The sequence below is a fragment of the Lotus japonicus genome, chromosome 5 (assembly GCF_012489685.1).
Source record: "Lotus japonicus ecotype B-129 chromosome 5, LjGifu_v1.2".
Taxonomy (NCBI): Eukaryota; Viridiplantae; Streptophyta; class Magnoliopsida; order Fabales; family Fabaceae; genus Lotus; species Lotus japonicus.
In genome coordinates this window covers 27,138,484-27,148,343 of record NC_080045.1, presented here as the reverse complement: position 1 = coordinate 27,148,343, position 9,860 = coordinate 27,138,484, and the positions used below count along the sequence as shown (strand labels likewise).

At 42.0% G+C, this 9,860-nt stretch overlaps 1 non-coding gene across 1 annotated transcript; it reads left to right on the top strand.

The window, feature by feature from the left end:
* The first annotated feature begins 8,850 nt into the window (after window positions 1-8,850).
* LOC130721663 (small nucleolar RNA R71) lies at window positions 8,851-8,957 on the top strand. Its single transcript, XR_009013584.1, has one exon. It is a non-coding gene; the product is annotated as a small nucleolar RNA R71 (small nucleolar RNA).
* Window positions 8,958-9,860: the final 903 nt, after the last annotated feature.

Here is a 9,860-nt window from a genome sequence, read left to right as displayed (position 1 = left end):
CTCCATAGTGGCTGAGCCATTGAAGTTTGTATGGCCAAGGATGTGGTTTTGTGACCAGGTTCAGCTTCTCCACCATTCTTTCACTAGCCACATTAGTACAGCTCCCGCCATCAACAATCATCAAGCAAATCTGCCCATTGACAGAACATCTTGTGTGAAAGATATTCTCTCTTTGGCTTTCTTTCTTTGGCTTTTGTTGGCTACCAAGCATTCTTCGGATCATCAACAGTTCACCATTCATGGCTGCCTCCTCTTCTTCTTCACTTTGTTCTCCTTCGGACTCACTGGTGTAGTCTCCATCATCCTTAAGAATCATGGTCTTTTTGGAGGCACATTCATAAGCATAATGTCCCATACCTTGGCATTTGAAGCACTTGACCTCTTTGCTCTTTTTGGATGGTTGTTCAAGAGGTTTTGAAGAAGCTGAAGCTTGTGGTTTGGTGGCTGGTTTGCTAAGGGTGCTCGGCCCTTCATTCTTCATTCTGTCTCTCCAAGATGAATTGGAATTGGTAGAACTCTTCCTTGCAAGCCCTTTCCTTTTGAGTTGTTGCTCAACTTTAGTGGCCTTGTGCAGCAATTCCTCCATGTCTACATATTCCTGAAGTTCTACAATATCTCTAACATCATTAGATAAACCATTAATAAATCGAATCATGGTTACCTCTTCATCCTCCTCAAGATTGGCTTGCAACATAAGCACCTCAAGTTCTTTGTAATACTCCTCAACACTCTTGCTGCCTTGGGTAAGTTTTTGAAGTTTAAATTTTACATCCCTAGCATGGCTTGAAGGGACATATCTTTTCCTCATGATTCGTTTCATTTCAGCCCATGTTTCCACCGCTGGCTCCTCATTTCTCAATCTCTCTTTTGCAAACTTATTCCACCAAACAAGAGCATATAGTCTGAAAAGTGAGCAGCTGCAAGTTTCACCTTTTGGTCCTCCTCATAGTTGTTGCAAGCAAAGACATGCTCTATTTTGAGTTCCCACTCCAAGTATGCCTCTGGATCACTCTTTCCCTTAAAAGGAGGAATTTGGAATTTGACTCCTTCAATCCGAGCAGGTCTAGGATTTTCATGAATTCGTCGTGGCCTCCCGCCTTCACTGTCACTATTGTTCCGGTTCTCCATTTGATCCAGCCTTTCGTGGATCTCTTCAGTTTGACTCCTCATTAAGTTTTCCAGATGTTGTGTAAGAGCCCGCATTTCGATGGTCGAGAGTCGCACTGCTGGTTGCTCCTCCTCTTCTCCTGACATCTTTGACAAATGAAAAGATTCAAGTAGAACAAACAAATGTTAGTGTTTACCTCACTTCTCTCGTGTTTCCCTCAAATTGGCTTTTCTATGATGTGCACTCTTGCCTTTTTCCACTAAAAAATTCTCACAATCTCTTGAGTAAATCAAAGTTAAGACACACAAAGAATTATGCCACCAAATTTGTGTAGAGTCACACAGATTAGAATAGACTTTAGAATATGAAACAAAAGAAGACAAGACAAATCACCACAGAAATGGAAAGGACTCAAAATATTTAGAGACTAAAGAAGAATTCAAGAACAAACAGAAAGAAGAAAATAAATTGGAATGCTAGCAACAAAATTACCTTGAACAATTGAATTTGGCTAATTAAACAAGAACCATTCAGCCATTTTTTTTTTGAATTTTCGTTTTTTTTTTTTTTGAATTTTCGTTTTGTAATTTGTTTTTGATTCTGAACAATTAACAAGGCTTAACTTTTGCAATGGTTCAGCCAAAAGAAACAAAAACTAAAATCAAGGTAACAAGAAATGATAAAGAGTTGCAAACCAGAATTCCAGATAAGAAAAGAAACCAAAATCCTAGAACCGGAGCTCTGATTACCAAATGATATGCCCCAAGTTGATGCAAGGGCTTGATGGATCGTCTAGGATGATTTTAGGACTTGAGAAATCAGAGTTGGAAGGGGAAAACAAAGAAGAATTTCGTGCAAGGAAAAGATGGACAGAATTGGAATGGAACTTTATGGATATGGAAGTGCAGACGTCACACAAAGGTGGTGGCAAACCTTTGATAAGTCAAGGTCTTGAATCACTCAAGGGATATGAGAATCACTCTCAACAAACTGAACTAACTCAGAAAAAATAATCTTATTCATTCATGTCTCCATGCTTGGCCGTCCCTCCCTTTTAAAAGAGTTTGGCTTTGTTTTTGAATTACAAAGGTGAGATATGGTCTTAACTCCAATTAATGACTAATTATGGAGTTTTAACATCCAATTCTGAGCTGAAAATTCAAATAAAAACTCCTAATGAGCTGGTCAAGCTCAGCTTGTAACAGCCCCTAAACTTTCTCTCATAACATTAAACAAAAATAGGAAATTAACTTCAATTGAAGGAGATTCTTGGAGTTTTACTTCAGCCATCAAGAGCTGATGCAAACTTGGAATATTCCTCCCTTAAAGCCTTCTTATTCACGCCCCACATGCCTCCACTTCAGGTCCATTAATTGCTAATGCATCCTTGGTGTATTAGGGACTTATTGGATTGAGAAAAAAAAAAAACTAGAAATAAAATTCGAACTCAGCTCCAATTAATTGGGCTGATCTTGGACGACTTCCTCTTCATATTTCATGAGGAAATTCACCAATTTGGGCTCAAGTTCGTGCACATTGGTTCCTTCCTCAAGAGCTAATGCTATCATCTGTTGAAGTGCTTCCTTGGCCCTTTTAGCCCTTGCCCTAGTCATTGGTCCTCCAAGTCCTTTTAGTGCTCCATGACCCTTGTCCTTGTCCTTGTCCTCATCAAACAAACTAAAATTTCATAGAATCTCTTCCCAAAGCAAAAAGTAAACTAGCCACTCATGGCTAGTGAATTCATGAAGAAAGTGTAAAGAAAACCTGAGAAAAATACAAGTTGGAAGCCTCCCCTGGCCCCAAAGTTCTCCTCAGCTCCCAAACTTGATAAAAAATGAGTAAAATGTCCAAATGTATCAAAGAAAATGGCCTAAGCCTTATTTATAGGAAAATTACACGAGACTAGGCGCTCAGGCGCCAATTCAGAGCGCCTGAGCGCCAATTGCATGTTGAAAAACATGCTTCTGGACCCAATTGGCGCCTAGGCGCCCAGTCCCAGCGCCTAGGCGCTTAAGCTCGCCTGAAAAGGACTTTTTGGCTTCTGAAACTCCTCTTTTCAATTCTCTTTAAGTTCTTCATCAATACCATGCTTCTTGGCCTTCTTTCTCCTTCAGTTTCTGCTCTCCAATACTAACCAACAAGTCAAGGAAAATTCTAGAAGCTCCAAGAGCTCATTAGCACAAGAAGTCCTTCATAAAACACAACTAAACCATGCAAGTCCTAAACTTTACTTAAAATGCAAGAAAACTACCTATAAAACTACTAAATTACCAAAACAAAATAAAAAGACTAAAGAAAAGAATAAAAATGCATGAGAATGCATGAAACACTACATGAGACTCATCAAAAAGACTCAAAACAAACAAAGAAATGACCCTAAAAACACTACTAAAATAGGGACATCACACCACTATACTCAACGGCAGCTCGTCCTCGAGCGTAAATAACACTCGCTTGCCCTCAAGCGCAAGAAATGCTCCCACACAAGTGCTCTCAACAAGGAATACTTCACAAAAACAGGGGGACAAAGTAATCACAGCTAGTTCCAAGAGAAAGACCCAACAACCTACTTCATGCATCTTTTGAAAAGAGAAGAGTGTAGAGTCCGTTCATGGGAAGCATATAGAACTAAAAATTCTAAGATGAGATGTTCATTTAGTGCACTGAGCACACAAACAAGTTCATAGGTCCTGAATGTCATTCACTCCATAGCAGCAAAGATTAAGCATGCAAATATTCAAAGAGACTTCAAAAAGGGTTGAAACATTGGCTAGGTAAAACATGATGGTGGTTGGTCCCTAAGGGAGAACTAGGCTTTCAAGCACATTGAGTGTGGTCCTCTCCTAATAATCCCGGAGCTTACAACACACTTTTTTTTTTACAAGTCTCTGGCACCCACCTTTTCAAACCCTTTTTTTTCTTTTTTTCCAACTCCAACTTTTGGTTAGGAGTTCTTTTTCTTTCTTTTTTTTTACTGATTTTTTCCTTTTTGGGGCAAGAGACTATTTCTCAATTTTCAGCTCCACTCAAATGAAACAAGGACCAACACTCCCCAATATTCCAACCAAAACATCCACCCCAAACTTGGGTACAACAAGATTCTCCAATTAAGCTCAAATGGGGCAACTAAGGGCAATGTTCAACCACAAACTCAGAATCTCAAGAAATCCTATAAGTCTCAAGAATAAAACAGAAATCACTAAGCATGCTATGCGCGAAATTAACGCAGAACCAAGAATTGCAAGTGAGTCAGGATCCTCCAGAGAATTTTTATGGTGAAGGGTCAAAGATAGACCCTTAATGGACTCACACCGACTCCTTTCTCAAGAAAAACTCATAAGGCCGAAGTCTCCTCCTCTCTTCCCCAACAAGCAATCACTCATCCCCGAAAACAACAACAAGTATTCACAAAAGCATTTTCAAAAACAACACTAGTAGGGAAGCAAAACTATAGCTAAAAGCATGTGAGTATAGGGAAGTAAAAGACCCAAAAACAAAAAGCTAATTAACAATGCATGACAAAAAGAAAAAGAAAAACTACAAATTGAAAAATATGCCAAAGATGCATGACCTAAACTAAGGGTAGAAATACCTCAATAAACTCACTCCATGGGGTCATGGTCACCCCCTCCATCGCCATAATCCGGATGAACACCGGCATCATGCATCAAGCTCAAGTCTATCATCCCCTGCTCCAAGGTATTAAAATCCAAGGGCCCATTGTACCTGGGGTTCTGATGTGCTACCTCCCCTCCAATGGAGGTCAAGATCCCTGTGTAGGCGATCTTGCCTCAAAAACATCCGCCCGAAAGCGGCCTCCATCCAAGCAGGAGAAGGGTCAGCAAGTGGTGGAGTAACCACCTCATTCACCACCTCAACATTTTCTTCTTCCTCCTCTTCTTCTTCCTCTTCTTCTTCATCTTCTTCCGCGGGCTCCTCAGGATCCTCTTCCTCTTCCTCCTCTTGAGGCATCCTTGTTGTCCATTCCTTATAGAGTTGAGCGATCCTCTCCTTACTGAGCAGAGGTGCCACAGGCAACCTCTTCTCAATAACATGGATTGGCCTCCTAGCTCTGTCCCTCACCGCATGAATCAAAGAGCAAATCAAGTGAGGAAAGATGGGCCGATGCTTGTCTTTACTCCTGTTGTAGAGGGAATAAATCCGACCAGCAATGATAGTGGCCACATCCATAGGATGACCTCTCACGATGCAATAGATAGCAACCAATGTAACCTCTCTAACTTCAGATTTGTTAGAGCTAGGAATGAGGGAATCCTGCAAATATTCAGCCCAAACTCTAGCCAGCGGTGTCATATCCTTCCCTCTCACAAAAATGATCTCATCTTCAACTGCTTCCCAGTCCCGCCCAGGCCTAACAATCACTGCCTTCATGTCTTCCAAGATCTCCGGTGACTTCTCCTCTAAGAGCTCATGATAAGTGGACTTCTTGGGGAAAAACTCCTTCTCTTGGTCCTCCGTGAGGAGACCAAGATGCCTGCGAATGACTGCTGGATTGTAGTCAATCACATCTCCCCTGAACCAAGATGAATTCACCGGTGGCCTGGACCTGTCCTCTTGATTGTCACAGTAGGTGTTCGCGTAGAACTCCCTAACCATGACTTCACAAGAAAACGGAATGGGGTTGACCCAATTCTTCCACCTCCTAATCTCCATGGCTTCTTGCATGCCCAAGAGGTCTCTCCTTCCCTCCCGATACAAAACTCCCCGCTCCTTCACACACTCCTTGTGTGCTAGGTGAGCTCGGTAAAACTCCTCCTTAATCGCTGATAGGAAGCGGGAGCGATCAAAACTCCGGGAGGTGGAGGAAGAAGCTGCAACTTTTGTGTTGGTTCTTGCTCTTTTCACAGGCATCTGCAAAGTTGTTAGCCCATACACAAGCCACAAATGTTAGAAATGTTAGTTCAAAAATAAAAAAGAAAAGAAAGAAGAAACTTTGTACAAAAACAAAAATAGAACAACCTAAGAGCACCCAACAAGTTTCTTAGTGATTTTGGCAAAGAGAGAAAAATAACCACAAGCACTCGCCAAAAATCGACTAAAAGAACCCATTGAGGCATTCTATCAAACAACCTATAAGCAAAGGCTAAACTAAACTACTCCACAAAATCCTAACTACCCATTCCTCACAAACTCACAACCCCTTTCTAATTAAGCACAAAATCAACCCAATATGAACATACACAACCCAAACCCAACTCGCACTAGCACAAATTCACTCACCCCTATCCAAAAGAAGCATGCATTGCAAAACTCATGAACTGTGGTGAAGGAAAGTGGAAAATGGAACTTACCTTGACTAGAGAGTGAGTGGCTGCAAGTGAAATAGACTTGATGCAATGCAGAACTTTGAAGTAGAAGGAAGAGCCAATGTGTGTGCAAGTGAGAAATGAGAAGTGGAAATGGAGTATGGAGAGAGTGGGGTGCGTTTTTTATGGGAGAATGGGAGTTAAGAGTGGGAAAATGAAAGGTTGGGGTTTTAAAACCCAAAATCTGGCAGAAACAACGTAAAGGAGCGTTCGAACGCTCATGGGGAACGCTCAGGCGCTTGTGCCAGATACAGAGGCAGTGCCTCTGCCACTAATTGGCGCCTAGGCGCCAATGAATTGGCGCCTAGGCTCTCAACCCAGTTTTTTCACAAAAAAAATTTTTTTTTTATTTTTTTTTTGAAATTAAACACCTAAAATACTACAAAATTAAAAGATAGAAAATAACAAACTTAAAAGAATGGGTTGTCTCCCATTTAGCCCTAGGTTATAGTCCTAGGTGGACTCTCCTTCCAAAGGTGTTAGGAAGGAAATTCCTTTCCATTGATTAGCTTACCACAAGTGCAAGGAAGAAACCTTGCACAAAACCTCTAGAGTAAATCCTCCCATGAGGCTATGTCCTCTTGCTCATCAAACCAAGCTCTAGCCTCCCTCGTCAAAGAATGAGGGAAGAGTTTAATCTTCACTTCATCACTTGAAACACCCTCAATCTTAGCAAGGGTGCTAGCTTGGGTAAACTTCACCATATGAGCATGCAAGTTCTCGTACTTGGATCCCCCATACTTATTACCATTCACAAGCTTGATGAGAGCCGGATGGAACTCATCAATTTGGGCATTAACTTTGGGGATCCCTTCCGAAACCTTCGACCTGCTTCTAATCACATCACAGACAAAGTCATTGTCATGGTTAGTCTTAATCATAGGGTTAAAAACATAAAACCGTACCTTTTCCTTTCCAACACGGAGAATGAGGTGACCCTTGTCAACGTCAATCTTAGCTCTACCAGTAGCTAAGAAAGGTCGACCAAGAATGAGAGGAATCTTCTCATCCTCCTCCATATCAAGCACAACAAAGTCCACGGGGAACACATACTTGTCCACCCGCACCATTACATCCTCCACAATCCCATATGGAGTCTTGAGGGATCGATCCGCCATTTGCAAGGAGAGCATGGTTGGAGTAACCTCTCCTAGGTTAAGCCTCTCAAACATGGTGAGTGACATCAAATTGATGCTCGCTCCAAGATCACACAAGGCTTCCACATCCGCCATGCCTTCAATTTCTACCGGAATAGTGAAACTTCCGGGGTCCCTTCTTTTCTTAGGCATCTTCCGCTGCAAAATGGCACTACATTCTTCCGTCATCAACCCCGTTTCATCTACTCCCTTCAATCTTCTTCTCTTATGCAGAATATCCTTCATAAACTTAGCATATATAGGCATTTGTTCCAAAGCATCGGCAAAACGAATACTAATGTGGAGCTTTTTGAAGACATCAACAAATTTTGAAAACTTTTTATCTAAGCTCTTCTTAGCCAATGCTTTAGGGAACGGAACCTTGCTAGTTTCAGGAGTAAGATCAACTTCCTCTCTCACCTTAATAGGCACAACTACTTCTCCTCCCACTATATCCTCTCTCTTTTCTCCCTCTGTTTTTCTCTTTAATTCACTCATCACTCTCCCACTTCTAGTGGCTACAACAGAGGCATTTTCTTGCTTAGGATTGGGGATAGTGTCGGAAGGAAATTTACCTTGAGGTCTCTCGGCTATTTGCTTGGCCAGCTGGCCAAATTGATTCTCAAGATTCTTGATAGCCGCCTCTTGATTCTTGTAATTGTTCTCCGTCCGGTTGATGAAAGTTTCCACCAACTCTTCTAAGCTCTTCTTGGAACCACTACTTTCACCTTCTCCTCGCTCTTGAGGTTGTCTTGAGCTTTGGCCTTGGAATCCTTAGCTAGGAAATTGTCTTTGAAAGCTATTTCCTTGCCCACTACTACCTTGCCTCCACGAGAAATTAGGGCGATTCCTCCATCCTGGATTGTAAGTATTTGAGAATGGGTCATTCTGAGCTTGACCCATAGCCTTCACTTCCTCCTCCGGTCTAGTCTCTGTGCATTCTTCGCTGTCATGTGGCCCTCCACAAGTCACACACTCCAATTTGGCAACTCGACCACCAATCTTGGTGGTCTTCATTTGATTTTGAATCTCATTCATTTGCTTGGAGAGTTGCTTGTTGGAGGCCATAAGTTGATCATAAGCTTCAACCTCAGGGACTCCTCTTCGGGCTTGGCGATCATTACTAGAGTTCATGGCTCTTATAGCCATCTTTTCAATCAACTCATACCCCACTTGTGGAAGTAAGGCATCGAACTCTCCACTTGAAGCCGCATCCAAACCAAACCTCGAAGAATATTGGAGACCATCATAGAACTTTGCTACTTGCTCAGCTTGAGTAAGGTTATGTTGAGGACACCTCCTCAAGAGCTTCTTGAACCTTTCCCAAGCTTCATAGAGATTCTCGTCGGTGGATTGAGCATAAGTCATGATGTCATTCTTGAGCTTCCTCAAGAGGGCTCTTGGAACAAACCTTGTGGTGAACTTCTCAGCCAAGTCTTCCGAAGATGTAATGCTACCTTGTGGCTGTGAATTCAACCACTCCTCAGCAGTATCCCTCAATGAAAAAGAGAATAAACTCAAGCGGATGGTGTCCGCTGAAACATTCTCAACTCTGTAGGTGTTGCAACTGCGGATAAACCGCTCCATGTGTGCATGAGGATCTTCGAGAGCACCTCCACCATACTGATTTTGGCTCACCAAATTAATGAATGCCGGCCTCAGCTCAAAATTTCCCGTGCCATCGGGGGAAACTATGCTGCCCGGATAATCGTAGCTCATGGCAGCCGAGGTGAGGTCTCTAAGAGAACGATTGGCATTCTCCAATTCTTGCTCTTGAAGTCTTTGAGCAAGAGCCTCATTCACTCTTTCTTCTATGTGGGCTTGCATCTCCTCTTCCGTCATTTGAGCAGCCATGGCTTCAAGCCTTTGTTGGGCTCGACGACGGCGAAGAGTACGTTCAGGCTCCGGATCAAACAGCAATGGATCCGTGCCAAGCCTACTGTGCATAAACTGAAATCACAAAAATAGAGAAAAGGTTAGTAACACCTATTCAATGCAATGCTTAGTAAGACAAACGAACAAACTCTTTAACTTAAACCGAAAACCACAAACAATCCCCGGCAACGGCTCCAAAAACTTGTTGGTCAATTCGCAAGTGTACGAATACCTCCGGGTTTTAAAATATCGAACCACAGGGATTGTGAGTGAGAATTGTTGATTTAAGTCTAAAGCTTGCAAGTTCTTAAAGCAGTAAAATTCAGGAATTGGTTTTGGTTGATTGTGACAAAAGTTTTGCAAAAGAGCAATGATGTAAATAACAATAGATGGAAAATTTCCTTGGGTTTTTGA